Source organism: Anthonomus grandis, chromosome 1, assembly GCF_022605725.1.
Source record: "Anthonomus grandis grandis chromosome 1, icAntGran1.3, whole genome shotgun sequence".
NCBI lineage: Eukaryota > Metazoa > Arthropoda > Insecta > Coleoptera > Curculionidae > Anthonomus > Anthonomus grandis.
In genome coordinates this window covers 29,967,903-29,984,298 of record NC_065546.1, presented here as the reverse complement: position 1 = coordinate 29,984,298, position 16,396 = coordinate 29,967,903, and the positions used below count along the sequence as shown (strand labels likewise).

The 16,396-nt window shown below is 33.5% G+C and overlaps 1 protein-coding gene across 1 annotated transcript in view; it reads right to left on the bottom strand.

The window, feature by feature from the left end:
- The window catches only part of LOC126733456 (opioid-binding protein/cell adhesion molecule-like), a 562,254-nt gene that overhangs the window by 309,656 nt on the left and 236,202 nt on the right, over nucleotides 1–16,396 (bottom strand). The window lies entirely within an intron of this gene.

The following is a 16,396-nucleotide window of genomic DNA, read 5'->3' as shown; positions in this document are numbered from 1 at the left end:
AGAAGTTTTCGCACTGTTGATATTTATTGCGATTTGTCTATTATATTAAAATAGGCATAATTAAGGCCCGCTATATCGATTCTTTTATTGACAGAATTGTTTTTTTTATGTTAATCATTTCTGGATGCATATTTTTTATAGTTCGGTTATTGGTCGATCATTGATATACCTTCAAAATCGAAAGTATGTCCTGTTTCTTCTCTGTGTTGTGCTAACGCAGTTGAGTTTGTTTTTAATTGAAAGTTTTTTTGGTCATTTTTACGTTTTTTAAGTCTGTATTTTAAGTACCACGAGGTTTGTCTTTTGTAGTATTTATTACATTTGAGGAATACAATAAATTTCATTTGATGTTAATGGGTTTTCTGTTTTTGCAACATTTTTGAGATACTGTTATTTGTTTATTATTAAAAGTTGGGTATTTCTCTATAGTTATTTTTAGTTTTTCTGCTTACATACGGTAGTAAAACAATCAGTTAAAAAGATGATCATTCACTTAGCATATATATGAAATACGTTACGAGATACATCACAAGTGGAAGTGTGGGCAGTTTGTTTGGTTGCAACATCTCTGATGCCACATGCTTATGTAGAAGTACCAAAAAAACTCACTTCAATAATATCATAAAAATTTGTCACTTATTTTAACGGGCGCAAAATACAACTATTTTTCTTTAATAAAATATGAAGCAATTTTTATCATAAAATATGATAAGATGCTCCATAAAGAAGTTAAAATTTAAAGACCCATTAGTGCATATAGTTCCCCATAAGGGACTCTCTAAAATATGGCAACACTGCTTGTCGACTTACAGGAATAGACATTAAAATATTATTTTTATTTACTTCGGTAGTCTGTTGCCGAACTTTGAACGAGCTAGTCGTACTCCAGTGCCAAAGATGTTTTTTTTATTTGTATTAGGAAAACAGCATGGACCCTAGTTTATACAGAACCGCACGTGGCGGGTAAGTATTGTTTTATTTTTAAGTAATATTTTGAAACTGAACTAAAATTTGGTTAAAATCAAAAACAAGGCATTTAATTTTAAAAAATTTTAACAAATTTTTGCCTAATACGACTTATAATTTTTTCCGTTCCTTTTGAGGGACGTCATGCATTTTAGCCACTGAAGTTCGGTTTGTTTTCAGATTGAGTCTTCATGAATTACTGCTAGAATTAGAAGATGATGAGCCCGAAAAAGCCTCCATTTACTTAATTCCTCCCGATAACGGTGCTTTAACGAATGAAGACAGCGATAAATAGGATGATGAACATGAGGCTAACCCAAACCATTTGGGAGTGGAAATATTGAGAACAGAATGCAAAGCAGTTATTTACACCAGAAGGCCAGCAGAATATGATTCCGAAGATGACCTTCCCCTTTCTCATTTTGTAAAAAAAAACTAAAACACAAGCAGAAACCTCAACAAAGAAAAAAAATCTTGGAAAATCAACTCAAACATTACAGAATTGGAATATCGAAGAGCCGTTTTTTATTATAAACTAGCTGAATTTTGTTGCCCGCGTGAAAATAAAAGATAAGTCGAAGAAGGCCTCAAATAATAGTAAATGCAACCCACAATACACAAAAATAAAATCCGAAGCCACGGCTCAATGATTGTACATGCAACCCACAATTTCCACGCCGTTTTTCTTGAGGTCAAGGAGCGCGATTAATATAATATAATTATTATGAAACTAAGACACAAATATTCTTAAAAATGATTCGTTAGATGCAGAGCGAGCGGTAAGACTGAGTCGAGTCACCTCTCGGGTATCAGTCTTGCATGGACCCGCCTTGTTGTTATGTCTACCAAAATATAAATAATGTAAAGGCACTTTTTCAATCGTATTTATTAATCAGTTTTATGCCACTATGCGATATTTATCATATCGCTAACACCCCTTATCGGTGGAATTTCAAAAAGTTCGTTCATATCCGGAGCCTACATTGTAAAAAAAACATTGTTGCAGTTAATTTTTGTTTCTTAAGTTGATGCCTGCGACTCGTTGGTGCGGGCAGTCTCCGTTCAAACTCCGAAGCCACGCCCCCTTAGTTCTCGAGGTCACGGGTAACAATTTTCCCATTTTTTACCCCTTATCGGTGGAATTTCGAAAAATCCGTTCTTATGCGGTGCCTACATTATAAAAGGAATCCGTTGGCAAAATTTCACGTTTCTAGCTATTGTAGTTTGGGCTCTGCGATAATGAGTCAGTCAGTCAGGACAAACTCTTTTATACAATCGTGTTATCGTGAGCTACGTATTACTTAAAATAATGGCAACACCGCTTGGTTGCGGCTTGCAGGCGGCGAAATTTTTTGTTTTTATTTTTTGAACTGGGAGTCAGCAGACCTCGCTTTGCTGTGTTACTGCACGTTGCATTAATAATTTTTGAGCATTATTTTCGTGTTTTTTTCACTATGACTGTTTATATTCCTTCCGAAAGAGTTCAACTAATTAAATGGTTTTATGGAGGCAATTCGGCAGTACAATGTAGAGATTTGTTTTCAGTGACATTTGAGAATAGACTGATTCCTTGTGCAAAACCGGTTAGGTGACAAATTTTGAGACATCTTTTTGTCTTCAAGATTGTAAAAAATGCGACACAAAACATCAAGAACCACCTGTTGAAGTGGTCCAGGATATAGAACGGCGGGAAGAAATGGTTTGCAGTACCCTAGAACTTGATTCGACACGGTCCACTAGAAGTGTTGAAGAGGAACTGGGAATGAGCAATAAAACTGTTGCTCGTATCTGAAAAAACTATGGGTACAACAAAAGCCAAATGAAAACGAATATTTTTTTAAAAATATTTTGTTTTTTGATGAATCTTCTTTTCTATTACATGGCAAACACAATCCTTCCATTGTTCGTTATTGGTCTCAGGAAAACGAGCACAGAAGTTTTCAGTTTCGTACTCAGTATCCTCAGAAATTGAATGTTGGGGCAGGTATTTTGGGCGACAATGTTATAGGGCCATTTTTTATTGATGGCACTTTAAAAGCCTAAAATTACCTTGAATTGCTGCAAAACCAAGTTCTTCCTGCCATTCAAATCCTACCTGATGTAGACCTGGGATCGGTTTGTTTTCAGTAAGATGGCTGTCCTGCTCATAACGCGGCTAGGGTAAAAGAATTTTTAACAAATACTTGTCCTAACCGCCTTATTAGTGGGACTGGCGATATTAAATGGCCTCCTAGATCTCCAGATTTGTCTCCTAATGACTTTTATTTATGGGGTTACCTTAAGGAGACCATTTACAAGCATGAATTTAGTAGGCCAACAAATTTAGAGGAGTTGCGAAATGAAATTGTCGAAGGTGCCAATTCCATTTTACCTGAAACTCTTTTGGAGGTGCGAAATAGCTTTTACGATAGGTTAAGTTTTTGTCTAGCGAAAGAAGGTGGTTTATCTAAGCCTTTTATTTAAAAAATGATATGCTGTTAAGTTTGTTTATTAGAGTTTTATTTCTGATTTTTTATTATATTTTTATCAAAGTTGATATTTTATTTTTTATTAGAATAACGCTTATGCAAAACACAGCATATTAAACATTTTAAGATTACAATTCTATGCGGGTTTTACACATGGTCATGTCTGTAAAACCCGCATTAGAATAAATATTTTTAAAATGCCTGGATTTTCGCGTAATATTTTGGGACATTTTGTCGCCAAACGACGCAGCTCCCACGAAAGTCAGATGTTTACGTTTACTAATCCCGTCCTCGGGCCGGCCGGGGCGGTGCTCTGTCGCAGGCACTCGTACACGCGCGACGTTGAAAAATTTCGCCTCTATGCGGTTTCCTACAAGGCTCGATGCACACGAGCGATTTTCATGGCGAAGTTCGCTGCGAGCTCGCCGCGAAGTTTTCTCGCGCGCATGTAGCAAACCAAAGGATCAAATGGTGCGATTCACATGTAGGCGAAATCGCAGCGAATACACCGAGTAGACGCCGCTAACCGCCGGCGCTCGCCGAGGACTGCTACTTCGCGACGATTTCGCGACCAAAATTCCTCGCTGAGCCTCGCTCTGCGGGTAAGCAGTACTTGTTGGAACATTGAGCAATTCACACGGCTCACCCCGGTCGCTTGCGCTCGCGTCATTATCAGTGGTGTGTATTATATTAAAAACAGTTGAATAACACTATGACATGTGATACATTAAAATTCTTAAAATTTTAAAATAACAATATATATATATATATATATATATATATATATATATATATATATATATATATATATGTGCCCAATGGTCTTACAACGTTGCCAAATTTTCAAAATTTTCTAGTGTACATTTTTTCTACAATCAAGGTGGTAACATGTAAAATGAACACCCTGTATGTTTAGTCATTTTTAATTAAGTAAATCATTATTACTAGAATTGATTATTTCTTTGCTTATTATTTTATTTCATAATGCTAGGTATTAGTTCACTTTTACTGTTACATATTCATGATAAAACAATTCAAATGATTTGTACGAGTTGAGATGAAATAAAATATTGACAAACTAACAAAAATTATTTACCTTAATGTTACAGCCAATATCTCTACTGGGTTAACTGCAAGTTGCATAACTGTATTTTCACCTTTTATTTTATCTTCCAATTTATTAGATAGTTCGTTGAATGACCGAATACTCATTCTAAAATAGTTAAAGAATTTTAAGGGATCTTCTTGTAGATCACTAAATAACGTCACAAAAGCTCCTTTCAGAAGTCTAGCACTGACAACAAGATGTATCCAATATTTTCTTTTTGAGTTTTTGTACAAATAATGGTACGATAAGTACGCCACTGCAACACGTCTTGAACCATCCATGCTAAAGTCGTAAACGTAATGAAAGTCCGTTGAACGCGATTTCTCTTAAATAAACTTGCTCGTGTGCACTGTAGAACGGCGTTCTCGCGCTGCGATGACGTCGCGAACGAAATCGCTCGTGTGCATCGAGCCTAAGTAACGAACGAAAACACGATCTGTATAGATTCCACGTGTGTCCCCAAGCAGCCACCAGCTGATTTAGTGAATATTACTTCCCCACTAACATTTTTTCAACTTTTTTTTTATGCAACGATGTGTGAACATATTGTTACCCAAACAAATCTGTATGCATCTCAAAAAAATTTATATTTAAATTTATGTCATGACGAACTGTATGTTGTATTTGGTACTTTAGCTCTTTCTGGGTATGCTAAATATCCAAACAAACGAATGTATTGGGGAGCTAATAATGATATTCCAAAAATATTAGCAGAAAGTATTCGCCTCAACCGTTTTGAGACAATATTACGAAATTTGCACATGAACGATAATTCCAAAATAGATAAGGATAATAGACTTTATAAGCTTCGACCGGTTATTGGGCGGCTAAATGAAAATTATAGGAAGTACGGAGGTCTTGCTGAAAAACTAAGTATTGATGAGAGCATGATTGCTTATTATGGAAAACATTATGCGAAACACTTTATTAGGGGGAAGCCCATAAGATTTGGGTTCAAAAACTGGGCTCTTTGTACCAGCAATCGGAATCTTTTAGCTTTTGATATTTATATGGGCAAACAAAATAATTTAACTTATTCCGAGAATAAAGAATATGGAATAGGAGGCCACCAAAATACCACCAAATGAAGGCTATCAATTTTACTTTGATAATTATTTTACTTCGTTAAAATTACTTAGTCGATTGTCTCAGGATGGTTACTGTGCCACAGGTACTTTACGTGAAAATCGAGTAGAAAATAGCCCACTAAGGTCAAAACAAGAATAGAAAACTGAAAAAAGAGGCTCTTGTCATAAGTCTGCAAGTCAAGATGTTGTAGTTGTTCAACAGAAGAACAACAAAGTTATAGCAGCTGCTTCAAATTTTGACGTATCTGCAAACAAAACAGCTCCACGTTACTGCAGAGAAACTAAATCTAAGGTAAATTTTCCACAGCTAGGCATAATATATAATTATAATAGAGGGATGGGTGGGGTAGATAAATTAGACAACATGGTTGCCAACTATAGGACCCAAATAAGACAAAGAAAATGGGGGTGGCCAATTTTGGCCTATTTTTTTGATATGTCCATAGTAAATGCGGGGCTACTTATGAGAATAATTCACCCTGAGGATCCAATAAGTTCTTCTTTAGTTATATTTCAAAGAAACATAGCATAGCTTTGCTGCATTCATATGGCGTAAAGTTTGTAAAAGGGAAACTAAGACCAACCTTACCGCTGGATGTTAGATTTGATAATATCAATCATTTGGTGGAATATTCTGAGACTGATAGAAGGTGAGCATTTTGCAAAAAAAAAGGCAAATTTTGTTTGCGTAAAATGTAATGCGGGCTTACACCCCAAAATATGTTTCAAGGCTTATCACACTAAATAGGCATATCAAAGAACACATTTTTTGTTGATTATCAAAATATTTTCAAAATTTTTAATTTGTTATTTTTAGCATAATGTTCCTCATAAGGGACTGTCCTTTTTTTCAAATGTATACATTTCTAGTTTTTTTTCCACATTTGCCTGCTTATTTGAAGTACACTAAACAAATGTTTAATAGAAAACTTATGTTTTTCTTATTCCATCCTACTTCATGCACTAATGGGTTAAATGCATATAGATAACGTCCTTATATTAGAGAAAAAGGCTACAATATTGAAACGACGCTCGATTGAATTGTTGATTCCACCGACAGAAGCAATCTTAACTAGTGACGTCGCGTCGTCAAAAAATATTTTTTTTTATAGTTAGACACATTTGCAAGGAGAAGCTATCGCACCAGAGGGGTAGCAAGTGCGTGGAAGTATCAGATATTCATCTCAAATCGCAATTTTTCAGATGAATATAGACTCTTCGTCCTAAAGAGAAGGCCCGATTTCTGAGAAGCACTCTTTGCAATATCTGACACGTGGGTATGACATGATAGATTAGTCTCGGCGGTAACTCCTAGGAGACTCAGACTGGTTTTGAAAGGTATTGTTCTTCTAGCCATAATAATGTTGGGGCCACCTATGATTACCTTTTTGGTTACAACAGCTGCCTGCGTCTTTCCTGCATTAAACTGTACGAGCTTACGAACTCCCCTTCTACGCTCTCTAAATCTTTGTTAAGTTGAGATACTTCTATAATTCTTTTGCTGTGGAACTCTTTTGATAAAAGGTGTCTTGGTGGCATAATAGGGAATACAATAGTGCCATCGTCTGCAAAACAATAGAGAGAGTGTTTTTGTATTGTTGTAAGACATTAATGTATATTAAATAGAGTGTTGACGAAAGTATTACCCCCTGAGGAACTCCTGCATTAATTTTAAAGATGTTAGACTTGCGTCCATCCAAAACAACATAAATAGATCTATGCCCTAAAAAACTGGAAAACCAGGAGCAAGTGCGGCGGAAAAACCCAAGGCATTCAATTTGTTTAACAAATTTTCATGCCACACTCTGTCAAAAGCCCTGGACATATCCAATGCCACCGATTTTGTTTCTCCATGTTGCTCAATGGCCTTGTGCCATAGATATGTGACATAAGTTAGTATGTCGCCTGTTGATCTGTTTTTTCTAAAACCATATTGTCTGTCGTTGATTATATTGTATTTTTCCAGGTATTTTAGCAGTTTTGAGTTGATGACGTTTTCCATGACTTTTGAAGTAATTGAAAGCAGAGCAACCGGGCGGTAATTGGATGGTGTGGTTTTTTTGCCCTTCTTCGGAAAGGCAAAAATAGGGTGACACTTCTTTCAAAACTTTTACAGCCTCATCTAAAGGTTCATCCTTCTTCTTCATAGTTTTATTTGTCTTTTTTTTTTTCTGAACTGATGCAAGGGTTTTCAACATTTTTTCTAAGTTATTGCGTCAATTCTTCATCTGACGCCAGCTGTACGTTGAGTCTTTTAAAACTTGCCTGTATCGGTCTCATCGAGCTGGTGGTGGAAGGGATTTCTTGAGGCTCCTTAGGCTCTTGAGTCTATTCTTCATCTAATGTTGCTGACTCATTTTTGTCATTTTTTTTTGAAAATTGATCTTGCAACATCTGCAATAAAAATATAGATAAAAAATATTTTAATTATTTAGAATTGTTTCAATAAACGAGGTATTATTTTTTAGGTACCTCAAAGTTAAAAGGAGTCGAATAAGGTGATAAATGGTTTTGAAACTCGCTGGAATTTTCTAATTGTATTGGAGCAATTCACGGACAACATGTATTGGTTCAGTGCCCTCCGAATTTCGGTATTTCGGTTCTCAATACTTCAAGTACAAAGGAACATTTAGCATTATAGTCACCATTCAAGTCGCCTCTTTGAAAAGCAATTGAGGGAAATTTATTGAACCAAATTGACGAATCTGTTATATTAGGAGATGAAGCATTTCCACTCAAGCCAGAGAGGAAATGGAATAATTGTTGTCCAGAAAGTATTCATGTATAGACACTGTAGGGCGAGACGTATAGTAGAAAATCCGTTTGGAATCATTTCAGCCCGTTTTCGTGTATTCAAATCCCGAATATCACTTGCTCCTCACACAGTAGTAAAATTAATAAAAACTGTATGTGTTTTGTACAACTGGATACGAAAAGTGGGAAATGATACAAAAGTTATAGCAGATATTGAGGATCATGCAACAGGAGGAATAATTTCTAGAAATTGGCGCAGTGTGAAGTCAAATGGTATAGTTGATTTAAGTGCAACAATGCGGCGTAACTATTCGAAGCTCGGAAGCTCGGAAAAAAAGAGAAGACTTTGCTAACTATTTTATAGGGACATAGGCAGTCGATTGGCAGTACAGATTGATAGAATAGAGAAAAGACTCCAAAATACATAATCTTTTTTGCCTCGCTATTTGTATAGAAGTAAAGGAAAAATAAAACCTACTACATTAGAATCTCACTCGTTTTTTCCAAATTATGTTTTAAAAAATCAGCTACGGAAAATCATACAAGTTTTGGTTTGTACACATGCTCCCGTTCCAGTTCCCATAGACTTCTTTATTTTAGCCACTTTCTGATTGTACATACATCTTTGCTCCTAATATTCTGCCTTAGTTCTTATAATGTAGAAAGTCCTGATAAGGGCAGCAGAATTTCTTCAGCATGGTCCCCCTTCGCTCTGTTATTAAAATCGGGAGATCTTTTTTTCCATAATTTTTAATCAAGCAACAACAACTTATCATGAAAGTTACGCCGCACCATCTAGGCTAGCGAGGGAGTACGAAAGTAATATCGCGACAGCATGATAGCTACTATGGGGTTGTACATGGTGATAGTTCATGATAGTTCATGTGGCAGTCACTATCATGATAGCAACTATCGCGAAAACTGTCACCGAGAAAACGAGGCTTTACTTACCATTAACAGTTACCTCCTGACATAGAATAACCAGACAAATAGAAAAATACTCCAATGCATTGTAAATGGCACCTATTTGGACACCCAACTCGATCAGCTGGGACGGTGGTTGGGCGGCCAAGGAAGTGTCGCGCGTGTCGTTCTTGATTTGTCTGGTTATTCTATGATCATATTGAGTTGGGTTGGGCGGCTCGACGGCTCACTGGCCGGACTTGTGTGATTATTTTGTTTTTGGCATGACTTGCGTATCATAATATTGTCATGTGATAAAGCCCGCAATTTTTTTCGTAAACATTGGCCTAAGGGGAGTAGTTTACTTTTTTTAGAGTTGTTAATTTTTGAAACAAAACAAAAATGTCTAGTTTTAGACGTTTTACGGGTGGCGATAAATGTTATTATTTAAATTGCGACAACCTTAGGCGGAAATGCAGTTTGAAAATGTTTAAGTTTTCCATTAAAAGACCAAATATTTGTCACGATTGGGTTTTTAACTGTGGTAAGTTCATCAAAACAAACTTATTAGTTTCCTCGATTTTTGTTTTCGTTTTTTGCTTTTATAAATTCGCTAACATTGATAATTTTTTAACTGATGGTAAATTGTTTTTGAGGTTAGAAAATGTTAATTAGGCAATCCAGGGACCTGTTCAATAATAATATGGTCACAGATTTAACCAGAGAATTCTCTGGTTAAATCTGTGTTAAAGTAAATGGATGGAGGGGGGGGGAAAATAACAGCACATTACTTGATTTGGAACTAATATATATAATTTATCAGGCCATACCTACTTTATTTGAAAGGCCCTTATAATATACATAGGTATGTCTAAATGTTGCCGTTTACATTTTTTTCCCAAAAAAAAAGGTTTTTACTAATTAAAAAATGTTTTTACACCTGGCCCAAATGACCCAATAAGTTAAATGTTATTGTAGTTGGTTACTGGTTAGTGAAAAAAAAGTGGTTGCTTTTTGTAGATATTTTATCTAGGGTTAATCCCCTATATAATTTATTTTTTATCATTAGGCATTATTATTATTTTTAAGAACTTCCATAAGGTCGGATACCACCCCAATGGCAGGGGGTTAAAGAAAAAACGGCAATATTTTCATTAAAAAGTTGTACTCTTCAATAACTACGTGTCTTAACGATTTTTTAAAAAATCTTCAGCTTTTGAAATATTCGTATTTTTGGTCACCGTGTAAAAAAAATGTAAAGGTAAAAGATGTAGGGGATGACATATTTTTATACTCTTTATTACACATAGTTTTAGATATATACAAAGTATTGTAAAAAGTTAAAAAAAAAGAAAAAAAATATTTAAATTGGACAGCCTTGTATTTTATTCTTATTATAGGTTAGGTACAAATTTTATCTTACAATTTTTTTATACAAGGTAGTCCAAAAAAGTTAAATCAGATAAGTAAATATAAAAACATAAATCTGTACCATGTAACTAATGGTTAATTAAACTGCTCCTTAAACAAGCATTTTTATAATTTTTTGAATTTTTTTAAAACATAGTTTTTGGTCGATTGGTAACTTTATTTATGGTTGCCTTCCTTTTAATAATTAAAGTGGTTTATTACAAATAATTTTAAATAAAAGTTTAGTTAGAGACAAAACTAATAAAAATTGATTAACTAAACATCAAACTCTTTCTTTAAAAAAAATATTAAATAAATTTGTAGCAAAATTCTGACGTACTTGGCAGATGTCAAAAAAAGATACACCAACAATTTTCTTTTTTTACGACGAGCTTTTACAGAAGGTGTTACGTGTTACAAGTGGCAGTAAGTGTCGAAAATGGCCTGTAAAAATATTATGGTAATTAACCTAAATTTTCAACTTTTTTTTTATGTGATGACTCTTAAGAATTTTAGAAATGAAGTAACCTGGTATTCTTCTAAATGCAACGATATGTAGGTACATACTTTATTTTATCAATTTTGCTAACAGTTAAAAAATATCTGAAGTGAAGTAGAGAAACTTTTTATTTGCAGTTTTATTTGAAAGATCATACTTCTTGCTTTGTTTAGATCTATTTTTTTTTAGGAAATTCACAACTAGTCGGTCTAACCGAAGACTTGTTAAAAAACAAGCATATTTGCGCAAATCATTTTTTACTGACCATGACTTTAATTAAAACTTTAAAAAACTAACGAGACTAACATACACATGGATGAGGATAATTCCAATGATGATATGTCCAATAAATTAATGGAGGTTGCCAAAATAGGAGAAACTGTAACATCAAAAATTAGTTTAGAAAATCATTATTATGCTGGATATTTAGTAAGACGTGTTATAGAACAACAAACTTAATTTCCAGACTAATATAAATTTGTCAGAGCCTTCACAATCATTTCTCCTTAATAAGAGCTTCACTGGGCAAGAAAGGACATCACTCATTATTCCAAGCCCCGAACTCGAGCAAGTTATTATCAGATCAATGGCCACATTTAACATTTATTACAATAAATATAAGCATCAAGAACTAGTAACTACAAAAATTAAAAATAAAGTAATTTCGAAAAACATGATTTGGTTGGGTCTTAACAGCGATGAGTGCTATCCTCATCAGCTATTTTTAATTAATAAATTGGTTCAGATAAGTCTATTTAAATTTTGCAAATGGTCAAGAATCAGATCGAAAAATAGCAAGCAAAAAATTGCAAATTTACAAAATTTGTAAAGAACCAAAATATTAATTATAAAGAGGTTAGGAAGCCATTTTAGCCATTTATTTATTATGTAAAGTAAAATTATTTCTTGATGTTAATGTTTTTATGTAAAATACCTAGAAAAAGTGAATTTTGAGTTTCTAATAAATTACAGTCCGAACTAAGAAGAATTCTATTACTTTTAGGTTTCTATTTCTTTAGATTTTTTTTATAGAATTCTATATTATTTCTAAATAGAATAATTTTATTATAGAATGAAAATTTGCTTTGTTTAAATTAATTTCGGATTATTTCATCACAGTTGGGGTATTAAATATGCACTAGTATTATAATTATCCCATCGGCATTTTTGCAGTGTGGTTCTATTTTATTGATCTTGACATTTATAATTTTTAACAAATGAGTTTATGTTCGAATTGGTTGAATGAAACAATTTCATAAGCCAATTTTTGCAATATAAAACCGCTCAAAATTTACCCTATCTTTTTTTTATTTATACGTTTTACATATAAAGCCAAGAATTACCTAATGGCCAATAAAAAGTATCAATAGTAATAGCAAAATTACTAAGATCAAGGGTTTAAATCACTTAGGTAAACTTCCAATAGTCAAAGCCAATCTGTCCTTCCCTTCAATGCCCGTTCGGAATTTCCTTTTCCGAAATTATGCTAAGATCGATATTCCCTTTCATAATATGCCATTGACCTGGACCACGATAACGACGGTACCAAGCCAGGCTATATGCACGTGATCCGAGACGTGATCCTTATTCGGCATATTTCTTACAGTACATATATTTGAATAATTGCGCAATGAGGAAGTTGCATGAAAAACAAAATCGGTTTTTTAGTATTAAAAACCGAAGAACAAAGTAAAATAATCAATACGTATTTTTTTATTTTGCTTGAATCCGATTATTTCAAAAGATATTCGAGTTTTTAGTTTTGTATATATAGATATACAAAGCATGGAGTGACGACATTAAACTATCGTCTTGTGACGTCACAGGCACATTTCAAACCGCTGTAGCTCTGTCAATTTTGGAACTATGAAAAAGAGAAAAAACACGTGTTTATTTATTTTGCATTTCCTATCAAAATCAAAAATAAAAAAAAATGATGCAACTTCCGCATTTCCACTATAAACGTAAATAAAAAATAAAACTAATCAAATAATCTACTCTACAAAAAAATACGCGCTAATACAGATAAAAATATCTTACTGGGCGAATTTCTGATCATTCATCTGTAGCAGTAGTTTAATTTTGTTAAATTTAGCACAATCCGGCAACCCGCTCCATCGCTCCATCGAAACAAACCGGCGCGATTTAAAAATTTCCAATTTAATAAGGCCGGCCAACGACAGCGCCAAGTGCGGCGTGCGCCACGTTTCTTGGTAAGATTACGCGTCTATTCTCTCATTAGCCTATGCTACTGATAAGAAGTGTGTTGGTGCACTTCTTAAACATAAAAGAGTTGATTTATTTTACTGTGATAAATTAAATTTTAATAATATTATCTGTATTCATGTATTGAGGACTCGTATTCAAAAGTTTTCTGTGTAAATGTTCATTTTAAATCTGCTTTTGACTTTTTGAAGTCCAATATTAAGTATTTTTTTCTCATTACTGCAATATCTGTTTTATTTTCTCGTTTGTATTATAAGTGTGTGTCTAACGTTGCTTGTACTACAATAATGCAACTCAATCTTATTTATTTTAATTTTAAAACTACATACATTTTAATGTAGTTAAAATTATACTCTAAAATTGTAGTTAAACTTTTTTTTTTAAGCACGCAAGTTTAAAAAGACTTTTATTTCGTTGATCCCTAAAACCAACAATATTACAAATCATATAACCTTATTTGGATCGTTAATTAAAAAAAAACCTCTAGAAAGCTGCTCATGTTTTCCCATTTATTCTTTTAAAAACCTCCTCGCTTAACCAAATAGAAGTTCATAACTTCACGCTGTCATACTAAATATCCTTTATATCTCCTTACATGTTTAATATAAGATCCACATAAGAGATTAAGCGGCTTTAAACAGAGCTCATCTCGAGACAATCTAGCGAGCGTATACGTCCTCATAAAAATAAACTGGAAAAAACCGCCTGTTCCAAGACAAAGTGCTGTCAGAGCCGCAAATAAAAAAAAAAGCGAAGAAAAAAACATACAGTGAGCTCGTAAAATCAAATATGAGCCGGTTGCCTCGAAGGTAGAGACTTTAGGGGTGTTTCTCTATTGTTTATAGGGTTTTCAGAGTACGGGCTTATTACCAAACAACACATTTTTAATACAAACATGATTCTCGACACTATCACATCTTATTCGAATTTCATAGCAGATACACATATTATTGATCAAAGTTCCCCTGAGATAAACCCACAACTATACATACATAACAGATCAATTATTACTTCAGGAAGTTAATATCTCTAGTATAATATTATATACGCCCCGGAGATATGCATTTATCAAACATAACACGAGAATTGTGACAACTGATTAATGCTAGAATAACCAGAAATGATGAAGTTTATAATTACCCAGGTATCGGCTGTTGAGCAAATCGTTCCCATTACGGTGGAGTTTCGGGTGTGAAACTATCGACAAACCATCCCCGGAGAGACGAGAGAAATATGGGGTGTACTATGAGACATTTAAATAAAATAATTGTGTTTTAATTTTTAATAATTTGTTGCCGGAAATAAATGTCAAATAAATTTCAAGAATAAAAGTCCATATTTTTCCATAAAATAAAAACAAGTCGAACTTAATGTCATTTATTGAAAGTTCACAGCTAATTATTGGAAGATGTCATTTCCATGGTAGACTAAATAGGAATAAACATTTCTTTTGGTATACAGGGTGTTCATTTGAAAACTTCCCACCACGAATTAATCGAAAACCACTGTTTAAAAAAAAAAGCGCCGAAATACGTCAAAAGGTTTGTCAAGGGGGACAACTTTTTGACCTAAAATTACTTCACCATCTTTCACCCTCTGCCCCCCAGGGTCATCCCCCTTAAAAATTTTAAATGGGAAGAGGTATCGAGTAATAGCTTGTTTAAAAGGTCTTTCGAAGTCTTTTATTTTGACGTTTGATTTTTTAAATCGGTCGATTCGTTTTCGAGAAAATTAGAAAAATCTTTTTTTATCTTAATTTGTTCAGATAAAAAACAAAAACATAAAAATATCAGTTTTTATTTCAATAAGTGTTCAAAATGTTGCCCGTTTTTGGCCAAACAATGATATAGGCGTTGTTCAAATTCCTGACTGACATTTTCAAAAAACATGTTGTGGGATATCATGGCAGCTGTCGATGATGCGTTGACGAAGTTCATCCAAACTTTCAGGTTGGGGAGTAAACACAAGCTGCCATGATATCCCACAACATGTTTTTGAAAATGTCAGTCAGGAATTTGAACAACGCCTATATCATTGTTTGGCCAAAAACGGGCAACATTTTGAACATTTATTGAAATAAAAACTGATATTTTCATGTTTTTGTTTTCTATCTGAACAAATTAAGATAAATAAAGATTTTTCTAATTTTCTCCAAAACGAATCGACCTATTTAAAAAAATCAAACGTCAAAATAAAAGTCTTCGAAAGACCTTTTAAACAAGCTTTTACTTGATACCCCTTGCCATTTAAAATTTTTAAGGGGATGAACCTGGGGGGCAATGGGTGAAAGGGGGTAAAGTAATTTTATGTGAGAAAGTTGTCCCCATTGACAAACCTTTTAACGTATTTCGGCGTTTTTTTTTTAAACAGTGGTTTTCGACAAATCCGTCGTGGGAAGTTTTCAAAGGAACACCCTGTATATTATGCATTTTGGGTGTTTGGCCAATATGCGCTGAATTTATTAGTTCATTAAATATACATATTTTGTCAGTTGGGTAGTTAATTGGATTCTTGCATTTTTTGTGTTGAGGATTTCCAAGATATTCAGGTATTTTTTCTTAATTAATTTTGGTAAATACGATGTTGGAGAAATGTGATTTTTTCATTTGCTCCTAACTCAGAAATCAAAAAAGTAAAATTTCTAAAAATTTTGAGCATTTTTTGAGAATATAATTTTTAAATCATAATAATGTCGATAATAATAACAATAATGTTTTTAATTCAACCAAAGGCAGATATGCGTAAATAAGAATCTACAGGGCAAAACATTAAAAAAAAATCGAAGTTCACTTACGTAATGCTCAGTGCTCAATATATTATTCTTAGCAGAAAAAATTTTGTAAAAAGTGATTTTTTTCGAATATTTTATGAGCAAGTCTATAATTCGAAAATTAAGGAAATTATACTTTTATTTTTTCTAAAGAGACTACATAATTAAATTAGACAACTATTTTAGCATTTTTCAAAGTAGTTT